This window comes from Chiloscyllium punctatum, chromosome 19 (assembly GCF_047496795.1).
Source record: "Chiloscyllium punctatum isolate Juve2018m chromosome 19, sChiPun1.3, whole genome shotgun sequence".
Taxonomy (NCBI): Eukaryota; Metazoa; Chordata; class Chondrichthyes; order Orectolobiformes; family Hemiscylliidae; genus Chiloscyllium; species Chiloscyllium punctatum.
The window spans coordinates 90,793,926-90,810,882 of NC_092757.1; the positions used below are offsets into that span (position 1 = coordinate 90,793,926).

General features: G+C 42.5%; 1 protein-coding gene across 4 annotated transcripts in view; it reads right to left on the bottom strand.

Moving 5' to 3' along the window:
• Nucleotides 1-16,957, bottom strand: part of bcas3 (BCAS3 microtubule associated cell migration factor) — a 1,192,206-nt gene that overhangs the window by 77,139 nt on the left and 1,098,110 nt on the right. The window lies entirely within an intron of this gene.

Sequence of the window (16,957 nt, forward strand, 5' to 3'; positions counted from 1 at the left end):
CAGGCCATTTGCAAGAATATTGCTGTAAAGGCAAACAACATTTTTACAAGAAATAGTGCTGACTGGTTAGCAAGTGAGCCTCATTAGGTGTGATTCCATAATTCACCAACATTTGTTACATAATCATGACTGCTAAATATTACAATGTTAAAAATTACACAACACCAGGTTATAGTCCAACAGGTGTCATGCAACTGAAATGATAGATTGAGTAATCTAGGTTTATTCAATATATCATTTCAGTTGCATGACATTGAGATCTTTTGCTGTAAATTCTGAGTGTTATGATCCTGCTCCACAGCTACCTGATAAAGGAGCAGCACTCCAAAAGCTAGTGCTTCCAAATAAACCTGTTGGACTATAACCTGATGTTGTGTGATTTTTAACTTTGTCCACTCCAGTACAACACTAGCACCTCCACATCATAAATATTACAATGACAGCCAATTTAGGATTGCCAGCTACCCTTGCAATGTGGCACACTTGTGTGTACTGTCTACTTTTACAAATATACATATAGAACACAATATACATGCAATACTCTTAAAACTATATTTCCAATTCAATTAATGAAATAGATGCAGGGGTTAAAGTCAGTTGTGACAATAATCAAGGAGAAGGCTATCAAGCTCTCAAGACCAGGAATTTAAAGAAATAGATAAAACCTTTAATGTGGTATCTGAGTACACTGAAATTATTGTGTTGAAATAAATGGGATTTTGTTCAGCTGTGCGTTTTGAAATCTTTGGAATTGTGTATTTGAAATTATATGTAGATAGCTTGGTTTATTTTATCTTCATTTGTTTTTTGTACTAAGCTTCTGTTTTCTTATTAAAAGTAAATCTGCAGCAAGTGTGCTTATGTTTCAGTGGAAAACTACCACACTAAAGTAAAATATATCTCTCAAGCCAGATCTCAGTCTGGGACCTGATTTATCTAACGGTAACATCACCAGGGATCATATAACAGCGTTTTGTGCCAGTATCCTGTTGGAGGTGGCAGAAATTGTGGAGAATGATCATTTGAATTTAGAGTTGAAAAGTGTGGCACTGGAAAAGCATAGCAGGTCAGGCAGCATCAGAGGAACAGGAGAATCCCATTTCGCACATAAGCTCTTCATCAGCAATGTGAATTTAAAGGCTGCACCTTCTGATGTGGAAGTTGAGGAAAAGGGAAATTCTGTTGTCGCTCTGGGAGGAAGGATTAGGTGTGAGTACAGAAGTGTGGGAAATGATCAGACATTGCTAAGGATCATACCAATCATGGTGGGGAGAATCCAAGGTTGAAGAAAGGTACACTGGAGGCGCCTTCTGGATTTTGCATTATCAGAACACGTGTGATTGGAGGGAGAGACTGGTAAAATGACAGCGTTTTTATTAGTTAAGTCTGTTTCTTGGCGTCATTAGCGGCCATTTTTATTAACTGCTCATTTTCTAAAATTTTCAGTTTATTGCTTTGGCTCTTTTTTTGCTCAGCAAATTCTGTCTTTTTTTTACAAACTGTTACTTTTATTTTGAAATCCGTGTTTAAAGTTGTACCAAACCAGCTCTCAGGCAATAGTGGGTTTCTTGCTGATAGGGAATTAGAGCCTCAGAAGAAGACTGATTTTGTTTTAGGGGACTGGTAAAAGGGATTATTTCTTCTCCAATAGAAATGGGAAGTATTGGAAATGCCCAGCACGGATAGAGGCATCTGTGCAGCAAGAAACAAAACATTTGTCCAAACCAGCAAACATTGTGGATCTGAAGAATTAATTGTTTCTTCCATCACAGATGTTGCCTGTCCTGCTGAGTATTTCCTGCACCTTCTGATTATATTTCAGATTTCCAGCATCTGATTCCCTATTATCTTTTCCATGCTTGGCATTTGTAAGTGTACTTGATTTCGATTTAAAGTGAGAAAATATTCATCACGTAAGACAGTATATTATTTTTCTGTGAATGAAGGCCAGTTGTGAGGTCAGAAAAATACATTATTGCAGGTGAATTGGTTGATGCCAATTTACTGGAAAGTTTTGCCATTTTTGAATTTGGAATTAAATCAAGGTCATGCACCAAATGAATACACCACTGTTAATTCAAGATATCCTCATGTACAACAGACTGTTTTTTACAGTGTTAGTGAACATAAAGTTTTTGGAATACTGCTATCCGAATATTGCACAGCGCCAAGTTCAAAGAAATGGAGTTGCATGCATGATATAAATGACCAAATTATGTGCAATTGTTTGGCATTGAAATGGTTATAAAGTGTAGCATGCTGAAACCCCCACCATCATGTGCTCTATAAATACCATGTATATAGCCAAATATAAGTCAAGAAGAAATAGACCACATTGCTGTTTGTGGGATCTTGCTGTGCGTAATGCATTACAATAGTGGCTGTACTTCAAAAATAATTTATTAAAGTGCTTTGGGATGTTCTGAGTTGTGAAACACATATTAGAAATGCAAGTTATTTATCGCTGAGGGACAACCTAAATAAATTTTAAACATATTAGTCCAGATGTCTGGAATGCCATCTTCTGCAATCCTAGCACAGCAGCAAAATTACAATCTCCACTTCTCTGCTGCTTTGTTCCATAGTTAAACTGTTTAAAAGGCACTGTATGAATGAAAGTCGTTACTGAGTAACAATCAAACTCATCTCAAAATGAGCTAGGATTTAAAGGTACCAGCAGTTGACAATCTTTTTACTGAATGCTACAGAACCAGATTGACAAATGTTTAATCAGTCAGGAATCAAGGGTCATGGTGAAAAGGCAGGAAAGTGAAATTGAGGATTATCAGATCAGCAGATTCTCGTTGAATGACAGAGCAGAATTGATGGGCCGATTGTCCTATGTCAGCTCCTTTGTCCTATGGTCTAATCACAAGGTAAAGAGAGAAAACTGCCATACATCACTGCTGTTTATGATTTTCCACTTTGCCAATTCAACAAACCTTCTAAAATAGCAACTCCTGACAATAATATAGTGGTTGGGAAGTGGGAGGAAAAGAACTGAATAGGAAGAGGAAAGAGGGATTAACAGCTCTATTATCACTTGGTTAGAAAGGAGAGGTTCTTGACAAGGGAAGAAGTATGCTTTTTTTGGAGACCTTTCATTTCTTATATCTCGTGGAGTATTAGTGAAATCTGCAGGTGAATAGTTGGGAGGCTGGTGAATGCTAGAATACTAGTACTGTGAACTAGGTCTCAAACCAACTGCTTGGCTGATATCCATGTCATCTACACATGTTATTGAAAGTGAAGAATTTGGTATCAGCATCCAAGACAACTCAAATGATATACTTCCTTCAAAAAATAAACCTCTTGGTGAAGCAATGTTCTCATTAAAATTTCTGACACACAAAGTTGAGATCAGTCCAGGTTAAGGAATGGAGGAAGATAGAGAGAGGGAGGGTTTATGCTATTTGTGGATTAAAATTAAAACTTTAAAGTTGGGTTAACACTGAACAGTGAAGTGTGCAATGACATCTGTGTCTGTAATCAGCGGCTTAGCTTTTAACCACTGCCAACTAAAACAGTCAAATATCAAATCCACTTTACAGATCATCGCAGCGGCTCAGGGTCTGCCAAAGCAAACAGTCAAAGTCTGAAGTTTGCTTTACAAACCTGTGATCGGGGAGTTGAGAGGGGCAGGCTTCCAGGAAAGCAATTGCAGTGAGCTTCATTTATCCTTCAGTCCCCAGCCCCAGTATATATCTAGCACATAGTCAAATGCCACTATGAAAATCAGTCACTATCAACACAGCTAAGAGGTATGCTTGGGAATAGACGATATGAACATCTGGGCAGCCAATGCACATGTAAATTGACAAGAAATTGATAATTTTCGCCTCTTTTTAGAACATAACATAAAACAATAGAGTGCAGAACAGGCCCTTTGGCCCTTGCTGTTGCACCGACCTGTGAACTATTCTCAGCTTGTTCCCCTACACGATCCCATCATCATCCATGTGCTTATCCAAGGATTGTTTAAGCCTCCTTAATGTGGCTGAGTTAACTACATTGGCAGGTAGGGCATTCCACACCCTTACCACTCTCTGCGTAAAGAACCTGCCTCTGACATCTGTCTTAAATCTATCACCCCTCAATTTGTAGTTATGCCCCCTCATACAAGTTGACATCACCATCCAAGGAAAAAGGCTTTCACTGTCTACCCTATCTAATCATCTGATCATCTTGTATGTCTCGAGAAATCCTGTCTTAGCCGCCTTCTTTCCAATGAGAACAGACTCAAGTCTCTCAGCCAGACCAGGTAACATCCTGGTAAATCTCCTTTGCATCTTTTCCAATGCTTCCACATCCTTCCCGAAATATGGCAACCAGAATTGTACACAATATTCCAAGTGTAGCTGCACCAGCGTTTTGTATAGTTGCAGCATGACATTACGGCTTCGGAACTCAATCCCTCTACCAATAAAACCTAACACACCATATGCCTTCTTAACAGCACTATCAACCTGGGTGGCAACTTTCAGGGATCTATGTACATGGACTCCAAGTTCCCTCTGCACATCCACACTAGCAAGAATCTTTCCATTGACCCAGTAGTCTGCCTTCCTGTTCTTCTTCTCAAAGTGCATCACCTCACATTTATCTGCATTGAACTCCATTTGCCACCTCTCAGCCCAATTCTGCAGTTTATCTGAGTCCCTCTGCCATCTGTAACATTCTTCCAAAATGTCCACTACTCCACCGACTTTAGAGTCATCTGCAAATTTACTAATCCATCCACCTATGCCTGCATCCAAATCATTTATAAAAATGACAAACAGCAGTGATCCCAAAACAGATCCTTGGGGCACACTACCATTAACCGGACTCCAGGCTGAATATCTTCCATCAACCACCACTCGCTGCCTTCTTTCAGAAAGAAAGTTTCTAATCCAAACTGCTAAATCACGCTCAATCCCATGCCTCTGCATTTTCTTCAACAGCCTACCATGTGGAACCTTATCAAAGGCTTTACTGAAGTCCATGTATACCACTCAACTGCCCTACTCTCATCTACATGCTTGATCACCTTCTCAAAAAACTCAATGAAGTTTGTGAGACACGACCTGTCCTTGATGAAACCATGTTGACTATTTGAAATCAAATTGTTGCTTGCTAGATGATTATAAATCTTATCTCTCATAATCCTTTTGTCACTTTTGAAAGTGTCAATTCTCACTGCAGTAGGGGACCCACATGCAATGACTCTTATCAAATATGGGTCCCAGAGATATTGTCTATATCAGAGATATGAGTTCCACGGACCTGATTCTCTCAGGGGGTATGGGTTTCATGCACACTGACTGACTGGCATATAGTTTCCACACTAACTGACACTTACTGGGGTATGGATTCTACATGCATTAACTCTGACTGAGCTATGGAGTCCACATAGCTGAGTGAGATATGAGTGGGATATGGATTCCATTCTGAATCTTTGCATTCTATAGCTGATGACCCTTGTTGGGGTATTCGTTCTACTGTTGCTGAATTTTATTGGAGGTATGGAAGCCATGGTGGCTGACTTTTGTTGATGAAGATGTTCTATAGCGACTCAGCAGCCTTCTTTACTGAGTTCATGGGCTGAGGAGAAAATGAAGGAGTTGTCAGACATGGGAAGGGTGAACATGTTAGGAATTTACTCTCTGGAGTTTAGAAGAGCGAGAGAATTTTTAAAAAATTCATGCAATGTGAACATGGTTGGCTGAGCCAACATTTATTGCTCATTTGCCTTTGAGAAATTGGTGTTGAGCTGCCTTCTTGAAATGCTGCAGTTCATTTGCTGAAGGTAGATTCACAATGCAATTAGGGAGGGAGTTCTAGCAACATGAGGCTTTGACTCAGTGACAATGAAGGTGAGTGGCTTGGAGGACAACTGGCATGCAGTGATGTTCCCACGTATTTGCGGTCCTTGCTCTTCTAAGTGGTATTGGCTGTGGGTTTGGAAAGTGCTGACTAAGGAGCCTTGATGAATTTCTGCAATGCATAGAATCACAGAGAGATGTACAGCACGGAAAGAGACCCTTTGGTCCAACTCATTCATGCCGACCAGATATCCTAACCTAATGTAGTCCCACTTGTCAGCCCATATCCTTCTAAACCCTACTCATACATAAACCCATCCAAGTGCCTTTTAAATGCTGTAATTGTATCAGCCTCCACCACTTCCTCTGGCAGTTCATTCCATACATGCACCACCCTCTACATGAAAACATTGCTCCTTCGGTTCCTTTTATATCTTTCCCCTCTCACCCTAACCCTATGCCCTCTAGTTCTGGACTCCTCCACCACAGGGAAAAGACCTTGTCTTCTTATCCTGTCCATGCCCATGATTTTATAAACCTCTATAAGGTCATTCCTCAGCCTCTGACACTCCAGGGAAAACAGCCCTAGCCTATTCAATCTTTCCCTACAGCTCAAATCCTCCAACCCTGGCAAATTCCTTGCAAATCTTTTCTGAACCCTTTCAAGTTTCACAACATCTTTCTTATAGGAAGAAGACCAGAACTAACTAAAGTATTCCAAAAGTGGCCTAACAATGTCCTGTACAGCCGCAACATGACCTCCCAACTCCTACATTCAATGCTCTTACCAATAAAGCAAAGCATACCAAATACCTTCTTCACTATCCTATCTACCTGAGATTCCACTTTCAAGGAACTATGAACTTGCACTCCAAGGCCTCTTTGTTCAGCAACACTCCCTAGGACCTTACCTTTAAGTGTATAAGCCCTGCTCTGATTTGCTATTCCAAAATGCAGCACCTCGCATTTATGTAAATTGAACTCCATCTGCCATTCCTCAACCCATTTGCCCATCTGATCAAGATCCCATTGTACTCTGAGGTAACCTTCTTCGTTGTCCACTACACCTCCAATTTTGGTGTCATCTGCAAACTTACTAATTATACCTCCTATGTTCACATTCAAATCATTTATATAAATGACGAAAAGTGAACAAGCACTGATCCTTGTGGCATTCCACTGGTCACAGGTCTCCAATCTGAAAAGCAATCCTCCAGCACCCCCTCTGCCTCCTACCTTTAAGCCAGTTCTGTATCCAAATGGCTAGTTCTCCCTGTATACCATGAGATCTAACCTTGCAAACCAACCTTCCATGAGGAACCTTGTCACTGCCTTATTTAAGTCCATTTAGATCACGTCTACCGCTCTGTCTTCATCAATCCTCTTTGTTATTTCTTAAAAAAACTTAATCAAGTTCATGAGACATGATTTCCCATGTACAAAGCCATGCCGACTGTCCCTAATCTGTCCTTGCCTTTCCAAATACATATAAATCCTGACCCTCAGGATTCCCTCCAACAACTTGCTCACCACAGATGTCAGGCTCACCGGTTTATTGTTCCCCGGCTTTTCCTTTCTTAAAAAGTGGCACCACATTAGCCAACCTTCAGTCTTCCAACACCTCATCTGTTACTATCGATGATACAAATGTCTCAGCAACGGGCCCAGCAATCATTTCCCTAGCTTCCCACAGAGTTCTAGGGTACACCTGATCAGATCCTGGAAGTTTATCTATTTTTATGCGTTTTAAGACATCCAGCACCACCTCCTCTGTAATATCTTGTAAATGGTACAAACTGCTGCTACTCAGTGTCATTGTTGGAGGGAATGAATGCTTATTGTGTCAATCAGTGGGTAGCTTAGTCCTGGATGGAGTGTACTGTATACTGGGTAATGTTGGAGCAGCACTCATTCAGGGAAGTGTACATTATTCCAATACACTCCTAGCTTGTTACTTGTAGGTCATGGACAGGTTTTGGGGAGTCAGAAGGTGAGATATTTGCTTCTGGATTCCTAGTCTTTGGCCTATAAAAAGATTATGCAGGGACTGTCAGGATACATGCTATGTTCCTCCTCATGGAGGAATCCAGAACTAGGGAGTACCATTTCAATATAAGGAGTCTCCCTTTTAAGAGAGTGAGAAGAAATTCCTTTTTTTAAAGGTCACAGATTGCTGGAAATCTCTACCCAGGTGGAGGCTGGCTCATTGAATGTATTAAAAAGCAAAATTAGGCATAGATCTTTGAACAATGGGGGAGTCAAAGATTATGGGAAAAGGTAGGAGAATGGAATTGTGGCCCAGGTCAACCATGATCATTATGAATGGTGGAGAAGGCTTCATGAAGGTTGAACGCAAATAGGATATTCAGCTTCACGAGCACCATAAACATGTCCTTCGCTATCCATAACATTCACATGTGCATCATTTTTACCAGAGATCATTGGTAATGGATTAGGAATGAAAACCTTGTCAAGAGCTTCATTAAAAGGTTAAAGTTTTAAGGAGTGTTTTGAAGGAGGGGAAAGAAGTTTATAATCTTAATGCAATAGGATGTCAAAGAGCACGTCAACATCTTGAAGATTGTGGGTTTACATCCTGCACTGGTGTGTTCCTGATCGATAGGCTTCAGTGACACAGGGAATGGAATTTGCGATGAATGGGGTGTTGCGGTAAAACTGGGTATGGAATAGTATTGACTCGCCACTCGGCATGAGTGGCCACTCTCAGCCAAATGGCTTGGCAAGCATTTGACACTGAGGCAACTTTCCCAAGGTAGGGCTATAGAATATATAAAATGTGAAAATAAAACTAAGCAGGCTAATTTTACTGCAACCCATTATTGCATTTTCTGACATGACATTCGAGATCTAGATAAGATATACAAAGTATCAGACTACAGTAAACACACTCATTCACAATTTAGAGATTTCCATTTAGAAAGGAAATTACCCTGAGTGAGGTACCATCTACAAATTACCTGCTTTTACACAGCAGCATTTACGACATCCCAAGAAAAGGAGTAAAAATTAAGCAAGGTAACTGTTAAATACATCTGACAGTGGTCGCAATTAAAAGGATTCCCATACAGTGCCAATAAAAATATTTTAAATCCCATTTCCAATCACAGGCTGTGCTACATCAGTTATTTTTAGGTTGAGGCACTCCACAAGGTGCTAAGACTTCAGTCTGTTAAGAAGATGCTTCATATTTAATGTTTTTTGGAAGACTTCAGTTTTGAAGGGTTGTAGAAAAAACAATTTATTTCATGTGTTCCGGAAATATTAAAGCGATTTCTTTAAAAGTGGTAATGGAAAGGTTATTGTGCACATTGGAGATTTTTTTTAACTAAGGCTTCCTCGAAATCACATGACTGGTGACAATTGCTTACTCTGCTATAGTGGTTGGATGGGCACTGATTGTATTTGAACAGTGACTGGACGGAGAGAGCTTTTGGTAAAGAAAATTCTCTGTTGAGTTCAAGGTGAAATCTTTTTTTGTTCTTCTGTAAGAGTGATTGGAGAAACTTTTCAATATTATACTTCTTCACCAAGCTGTGTCTACAGATCCCAGGGACAACCATACGTGGTTAGTGACTTGACTACAGGTGCCAGAATATCAGAGCAACAGACTTTAAAACATTCTGCACTTTAGCCTTTGCCTTTACAGTAACCCACTGGTGAATGTGATTTTTCAGAAAGCGGGTCTCTGCAGGTAAAGCTAGTTTCTGTTTATTTTCCTGAAAAATGGGGATATTTAGAGGGATAAGCACTAAACTTCAATGGCACAGATAATCGGCGGCCAAATATTCATTGAAACAGTGCAGACTGGCGTTGCACATTTGCACCATGCGGAATTCTATATCCAGACTCTGTGGAAATGGCCGGGAAAATTTAAGATTCTGAAGGGCAATTCCTTTGCATCTGGAATCCTTTGAAATAGTTTATTAAAAGCAGAGATTGCGAACAGTCTGCTTCAGTTAATAGTTGCCAGGAGAAGATAGACAATTAAAACACAGTCTAACTTCTGTATAACTGTTAAGCTGAATCTCCGACTCACCACACCTCCATTCCACCTACACCTTCATGGGCCCCTTACACCACCTGGTCTCCTGATAAATACCACACCCAGCCAGATCCAACTCTCAAATCAACACAATTCTGCCCTTTGCTGCTGCCAGCCTGATCATACCCAGACCAACACCCAGTCTGTCAAACCCTTCTGCCTCTCACCTCCCTTTTACCCTCCATCTGGACCTGACACCACAACCCCCAACCCCAAAAAAACCAGCCCAAAGTCTCTGCCCACTGCTAAACCTGTTGCTCCACCCTTCTGCCCCTGATATCCCCCCAGTGGCATCCCCCATTGCCTCACCTGAAACATCCACCAACCCCTAGACTCTGACATCAGAAGCACTTAATCACTTGATTGGCACCTTACCAAATTAGCTTCCTACTACCTGGTAATTTAACCTCACAGCAACTATCGAAGTGTACAGCTGTGCTACTGGGCATTTAAGCCTCATATGGGAGGCTTATTGCTGTAAAATTCTCACTAGGAGACAACTGTTTAATTTCAGGTACTGTACATTCCACATTTCTGAAGGAGCCATGATTGGAATTCCCAAGTAGAAATGCGGAGCTCAGTATTTAGAATATGTATATTACGCACATGTTAACCAATTATTGCATCTTCATTGACAAAAAATTGTTTTCATATTAAACCAATAATTGCGATAATTAAGAAACCTGCTTGATCAATTTTTTTATTGGAAACAACATATAGATATCGTTAAAAATCACACAATACCAGGTTATAGTCCAACAGGTTTATTTGGAAGCACTAGCTTTCGGAGCACTGCTCCCAACAGCTTCCTTCATCTGCGCTCTGAAAGCTAGTGCTTCCAAATAAACCTGTTGGACTATAACCTGGTGTTGTGTGATTTTTAACTTTCTACACCCAAGTCCAACACTGGCATCTCCAAATCATGATATAGATGTGTATTTAATTGGCCATCTTGAAAACTTGGAAAAGTGCTTTTATCTTATGTTGTGACTCATGGAATTGGCTGTAGTATAACAGTATACTTCTCTAGCCTCAGTTATAACAAGCCCTAGATTTAGGGTGTACTCTTGTTTCAAACATGCTGACTTTCAAATGAGACACTAAACTAAGGCACCATCTACTGTCTCAGGTGGACTCCCAGCAATGTTAACAAACAGCAACACAATTTTAGGAAACCCTTGCTATACTGACACACTCCCGGGGCCTGAGTGTCAGGACTCTCATGGATCAATGACAAAAGTTTGGTGGCTTCTGTTCAATATTTGTACATAAAGATTGGCCATTTGAGTATAGGAGTGGATAATTGACAATATTCATAGAATTACATCACAGGTGGAGTCAGTGCTTCCAAAACAGGATTTACATTAAAAAACTGTAGAGCCTTTAACATAGCAAACACTTTGTAGGCACTTCACAGGAATATAATCATACAAAATTTAACACTGAACCAAGTATGTAGTTTTGTAACAGATAATTAATTAAAAGATTCAAAAGGGTGAATTTCAAAACCATCTTACAATAGATTTTTGGAGGAAATTCCAAAGCTCACAGAAACAGTGAAAAGCTCCAGTAATCTATGGAGGAAGAACAGACATTAATACTACTGGAGTCTGTGCCTATCTCACTCCCACCCACCACCACCCGCTCTGCTAATTTGTTCAATTAGCCATGGTCCTCAGGTTGGAATTCACTGAAAAATGTTGCCTGCTCTGTCAACAGATTAACTAACAATAAACTACATTTTGCAGACACGCTGCTTAAAGTACTATCTGTGGCAGACAAAGGAACGCCCATGTCAAACACAGGGTGATGGGGGCAGGGTAGCTTTCTTTACAGCTCTCTGCATAAGTCAGTGGCTGTGGGATTCACACACATATGGCAAGGTCAGCACTAAACTTCGCACCTCAAGCTGTGGCGTCTAACACCACTGACCCTCTCTTTCGACATAAATCTTCCAGAGAAACCAGCGGATTATCTGGTTTAAGAGCATTATCCATGTCGTGTGAGGTGACTGTGCCAGCTGCAGTGGAACTTGATGGCTGTAAATACAGGCAAACAAGAAGTTTGAGCTGGTATGTCACTTGATCCTAATCAGTGAATGACATTTCTCCCGTTATTGTGTTACCCAGAAAGATATTTCACTCTCACGAAAGCTCCAGTCAGGCCACTCCAACCTCTCACCCTCAAAATGCGCAGCCCTCCAATCCCTCTGCTCCAATCCCAACCGCACCATCAAACAAGTGGATAAAGGGGGTGCAGTGGTAATCTGGCGCACTGACCTCTACACCGCTGAAGCCAAACGCCAACTCGAGGACACCTCTTCCTACTGCCCCCTTGACCATGACCCTACCCCCCATCACCAAACCATCATCTCCCAGACCATACAGAACCTCATCACCTCAGGAGATCTCCCACCCACTGCTTCCAACCTCATAGTCCGGGAACCCCGCACTGCCCGGTTCTACCTCCTTACCAAGATCCACAAGCCTGACCATCCTGGCTGACCCATTGTCTCAGCATGCTCCTGCCCCGCTGAACTCATCTCTACGTACTTCGACACTGTCCTATTCCCCCTAGTCCAGGAACTCCCCACATACGTTCGAGACACCACCCACGCCCTCCACCTCCTCCAAGACTTCCGTTTCCCCGGCCCCCAACGCCTCATCTTCACCATGGATATCCATTCCCTTTACACCTCCATCCGCCATGACCAGGGCCTCCAAGCCCTCCGTTTTTACCTCTGCAGACGTCCCCAACAGTACCCTTCCACCGACACACTCATTCGTTTGGCTGAACTGGTCCTCACCCTTAACAATTTCTCCTTCGAATCCTCCCACTTCCTCCAGACAAAAGGGGTAGCCATGGGCACACGTATGGGCCCCAGCTATGCCTGTCTCTTTGTTGGCTACGTAGAACAGTTGATCTTCCGTAATTACACCGGCACCACTCCTCACATCTTCCTCCGCTACACTGATGACTGCATTGGCGCCACCTCATGCTCCCACGAGGAGGTTGAGCAATTCATCAACTTCACCAACACATTCCACCCTGACCTAAAATTTACCTGGACCATCTCTGACACCTCCCTCCCCTTCCTGGACCTTCCATCTCCATTAATGATGACCGACTTGACACTGACATTTTTTACAAACCCACCGACTCCCACAGCTACTTGGATTATACCTCTTCCCACCCTACCTCTTGCAAAAATGCCATCCCGTAAGTTCCCAATTCCTCCGCCTCTGCCGTATCTGCTCCCAGGAGGACCAATTCCACCATAGAACACACCAGATGGCCTCCTTCTTTAGAGACCGCAATTTCCCTTCCCACGTGGTTAAAGATGCCCTCCAACGCATCTCATCTACATCCCACACCTCCGCCATCAGACCGCACCCCTCCAACCGTAACAAGGACAGAACGCCCCTGGTGCTCACCTTCCACCCTACCAACCTTCGCATAAACCAAACCATCCGCTGACATTTCCACCACCTCCAAAAAGACCCCACCACCAGGGATATGTTTCCCTCCACACCCCTTTCCGCCTTCCACAAAGACTGTTCCCTCTGTGACTACCTGGTCAGGTCCACGCCCCCCTACAACCCACCCTCCCATCCTGGCACCTTCCCCTGCCACCGTATGAACTGTAAAACCTGCGTCCATACCACTTCCCTCACCTCTATCCAAGACCCTAAAGGAGCCTTCCACATCCATCAAAGGTTTACCTGCACATCCACTAATATCATTTATTGTATCCATTGCTCCCGATGCGGTCTCCTCTACATTGGGGAGACTGGGCACCTCCTAGCAGAGCGCTTTAGGGAACATCTCCAGGACACCCGCACCAATCAACCACACCGCCCTGTGGCCCAACATTTCAACTCCCCCTCCCACTCTGCCGAGGACATGGAGGTCCTGGGCCTCCTTCACCGCCACTCCCTCACCACCTCACCACCAGACGCCTGGAGGAAGAATGCCTCATCTTCCGCCTCAGAACACTTCAACCCCAGGGCATCAATGTGGACTTCAAAAGTTTCCTCATTTCCCCTTCCCCCACCTCACTCTAGTTCCAAACTTCCAGCTCAGCACTGTCCCCATGACTTGTCCAGACTTGTCCTACCTGCCTATCTCCTTTTCCACCTATCCACTCCACCCTCTCCTCCCTGACCTATCACCTTCATCCCCTCCCCCACTCATCTACTGTACTCTATGCTACTTTCTCCCCACCCCCACCTTCCTCTAACTTATGTCTCCACGCTTCAGGCTCTCTGCCTTTATTCCTGATGAAGGGCTTTTGCCCGAAACGTTGATTTCGCTGCTCCTTGGATGCTGCCTGAACTGCTGTGCTCTTCCAGCACCACTAATCCAGAATCTGGTTTCCAGCAGCTGCAGTCATTGTTTTTACCTTGCAGTGTCATTTGTGCATCTGATATTCTTTCACCTGGTCACCCAAGGAAGGTTCAGCTCAAGAGTCTTGATATTATTGAAATGTCTCAACTTTGATAACACATAATCTCCCAAACCTCAAATCTACTTTTATTTTTCAAGAAGCACATTTATCAGTTCCCTTTCTTGGTGGTGACACCATCATCTTGACTGCAGTCCCACTGTAGAAAACTGAGCACCAAACTGAGCTGACACTCACAATGCAGTATTGAAGGATCGCTGCACTGTCAGAAGTGCTATATTTTGATAAGACATTCAACCTAGGACAACCTCTCAAATGGTCATTAATGATCCATGATATTACTTTGAAGCAAGGAAGTTCTCCCCACTGTCCTGACCAACACTTAGCCCTCAGCCAACAGCAAAAGAACAGAAGACATTGATATTATCACATTACCTCTCCTTATTTCACAGTGTTAAAGTCACCATGAGTGTTATTTTCTTGAGTGGTGTTTATAGGTATTTTGCAAACTACCTGGAATGTACAGAAATTAATTATTAATCTCCAGGACACTACTGCAACCAACACCCTGGAGAAATACGTAGGAACAAGAAAAATGTGCTTTTTAAGTTTCTTTGAATTGCTCTGTTTATTTATTCTAAAAATATTCGAAGCAAGGGAAAAAGGTTTTTTGGGAATGAAAGCTGGAGATGGGAGATCAATTGATGAAGCCTCCATAAATCCACCCGACTAGAATTGGTAATCCTATTTTGGAGGGAACCTTTAATTCTTCAGTGGCAGTGATTGAATTTGTGGCAGTTTGTGGGCAATTTGGCTGTTGCATTTCTTCCAATAGTAACAATACTTCAAAAAACACTTGGGATATCCTGTGGATGTGAGAGACGCCACATAAATGTAACCTCTTTCTTTTAATGAGGGAAAAACAAGAAGATTGTTTGTGAACACTAGCATCACACTGGCAGGGTTTAGAACATGAATGGGTTGCCACAGCATACCTTTGAATCACAGAATCACAAAAACCCTCCAGTGTGGGAGCAGGCCATTCGGCCCACAGAGTCCACACTGACTCTCCAAAGAGCATCCTGCCCAGACCCACCCCCCCCCACCCTAGCCCTGTAACCTTGCATTTCCCATGGCTAATCCACCCAGCCCACACAACCCTGGACACTATGGGAAATTTACCACGGCCAATCCACCTAACCTGCACATCTTTGGGCTGTGCAAGGAAACCTTATGAGCCATGTAATTACAGGACAGTTAGACATTGGAGACACTGGTCATTATCGCAGTCACAGTGATGTGAAAAATAAACTGTCACACAAACTCAAATATCTCCTCCCCTATGTCTAAAGGTGAAATTTCAAAGTGCAATATGGTCAGATTTAATCTTGAGACAACTGATTAACTTATGAAGTGTACAAAAAACCGAAAACAATCTGACTCAGGTACAAGTACATATGTATTCTGTCTGCTCCACTGACAGGCTCCATTCAAATCAATGCCACTGAACAGTTAAAGGTTCACTTCAAGTTAGGGTTGCCAACTCTGGTTGGGCAGACAACAGCTTGCTTAAACATCTCATCTGAAATAGGGTACTTCTCAGAGCTATACTGGACTGGCAGTCCATTTTCAGCACAAGTCTTGGAGGGGGAATTGAACCCAGAACCTTGCAACTCATAGGTAACAACAAGACTACTCACTGAGTCTTGATTAACACTATAATAATATTGACATTATCCTTGCATCAACAACTTTGAGAGTCCTGTGATTAGGCCTAAAATGTAATGCCCTTCTTTTGCATGCCTGATTAGTTAGTTACATTTGACTAAGGTGCAATTAGTGTGTAGTGAGCCTTTTGAGAGAGAGTAATTTAGGTAAACAGAACAGTATCAAAGTTTTTTTGAGTTGTGTGCACATATTTATCACTGAAGCTGCTTTATCTTCGATTGTGGAATGCCTCATGGAAAACAATCTAACTGGTACCGAATCTCAATTATTTTTCAACAACTATGGCCCTGCAACCTACTCAGTTCATTATTAACGCTGTTTAAGATTACTGCTTTGATCAATTAGTGGACAAAACATTCTCAGCTTGGTGAGACATACAGAAGTCACAGAAGCAGTCTCCTGCTGGCAGGCAGGGCAACTGGAGGCCAGCGAATGGGCCACCAGATGAAAAGCTGTAGTTGCGGCAAAAACCACGGAGTCAGCTAGCTCCAAGGTTTGGTCCCAGTCTGTGCTAAATTCATCAATCTGAATTTGTGTGGAAGCAAGGAGCCAGAATGACACCTGGCATCTTGGTAGAGAGAGTGCTCACCAATTCAGCTGATGATGATCCACTGATTGCGGCTGGAAATAATCTATGTTTGTGTGCATGGCAAAGGTAGGGGCTGAGTTTTAACTAACTCTGCTGCTATGCCTGGAACACAGAAGGGTTCCTGAAGTGGAAGGTCCATTCAGAGGACCCCAGCGTAGTTGAAATGCTCACACCCACAAAGCAAGGTGTGGGGCATCCAACCTTAGTCAGTGTTGAGAAATGGATTGATGAAAGACAAGGAGGCATGAATAAGGGCAGCAAGATACAACTGATCTCGACAAACATCTGTGTTCAGAGCTTTTACATAATGGTATTAGACCAAACACACATGGTAACTACTGCTTAACATAACCGAAAACCAAGTCGAA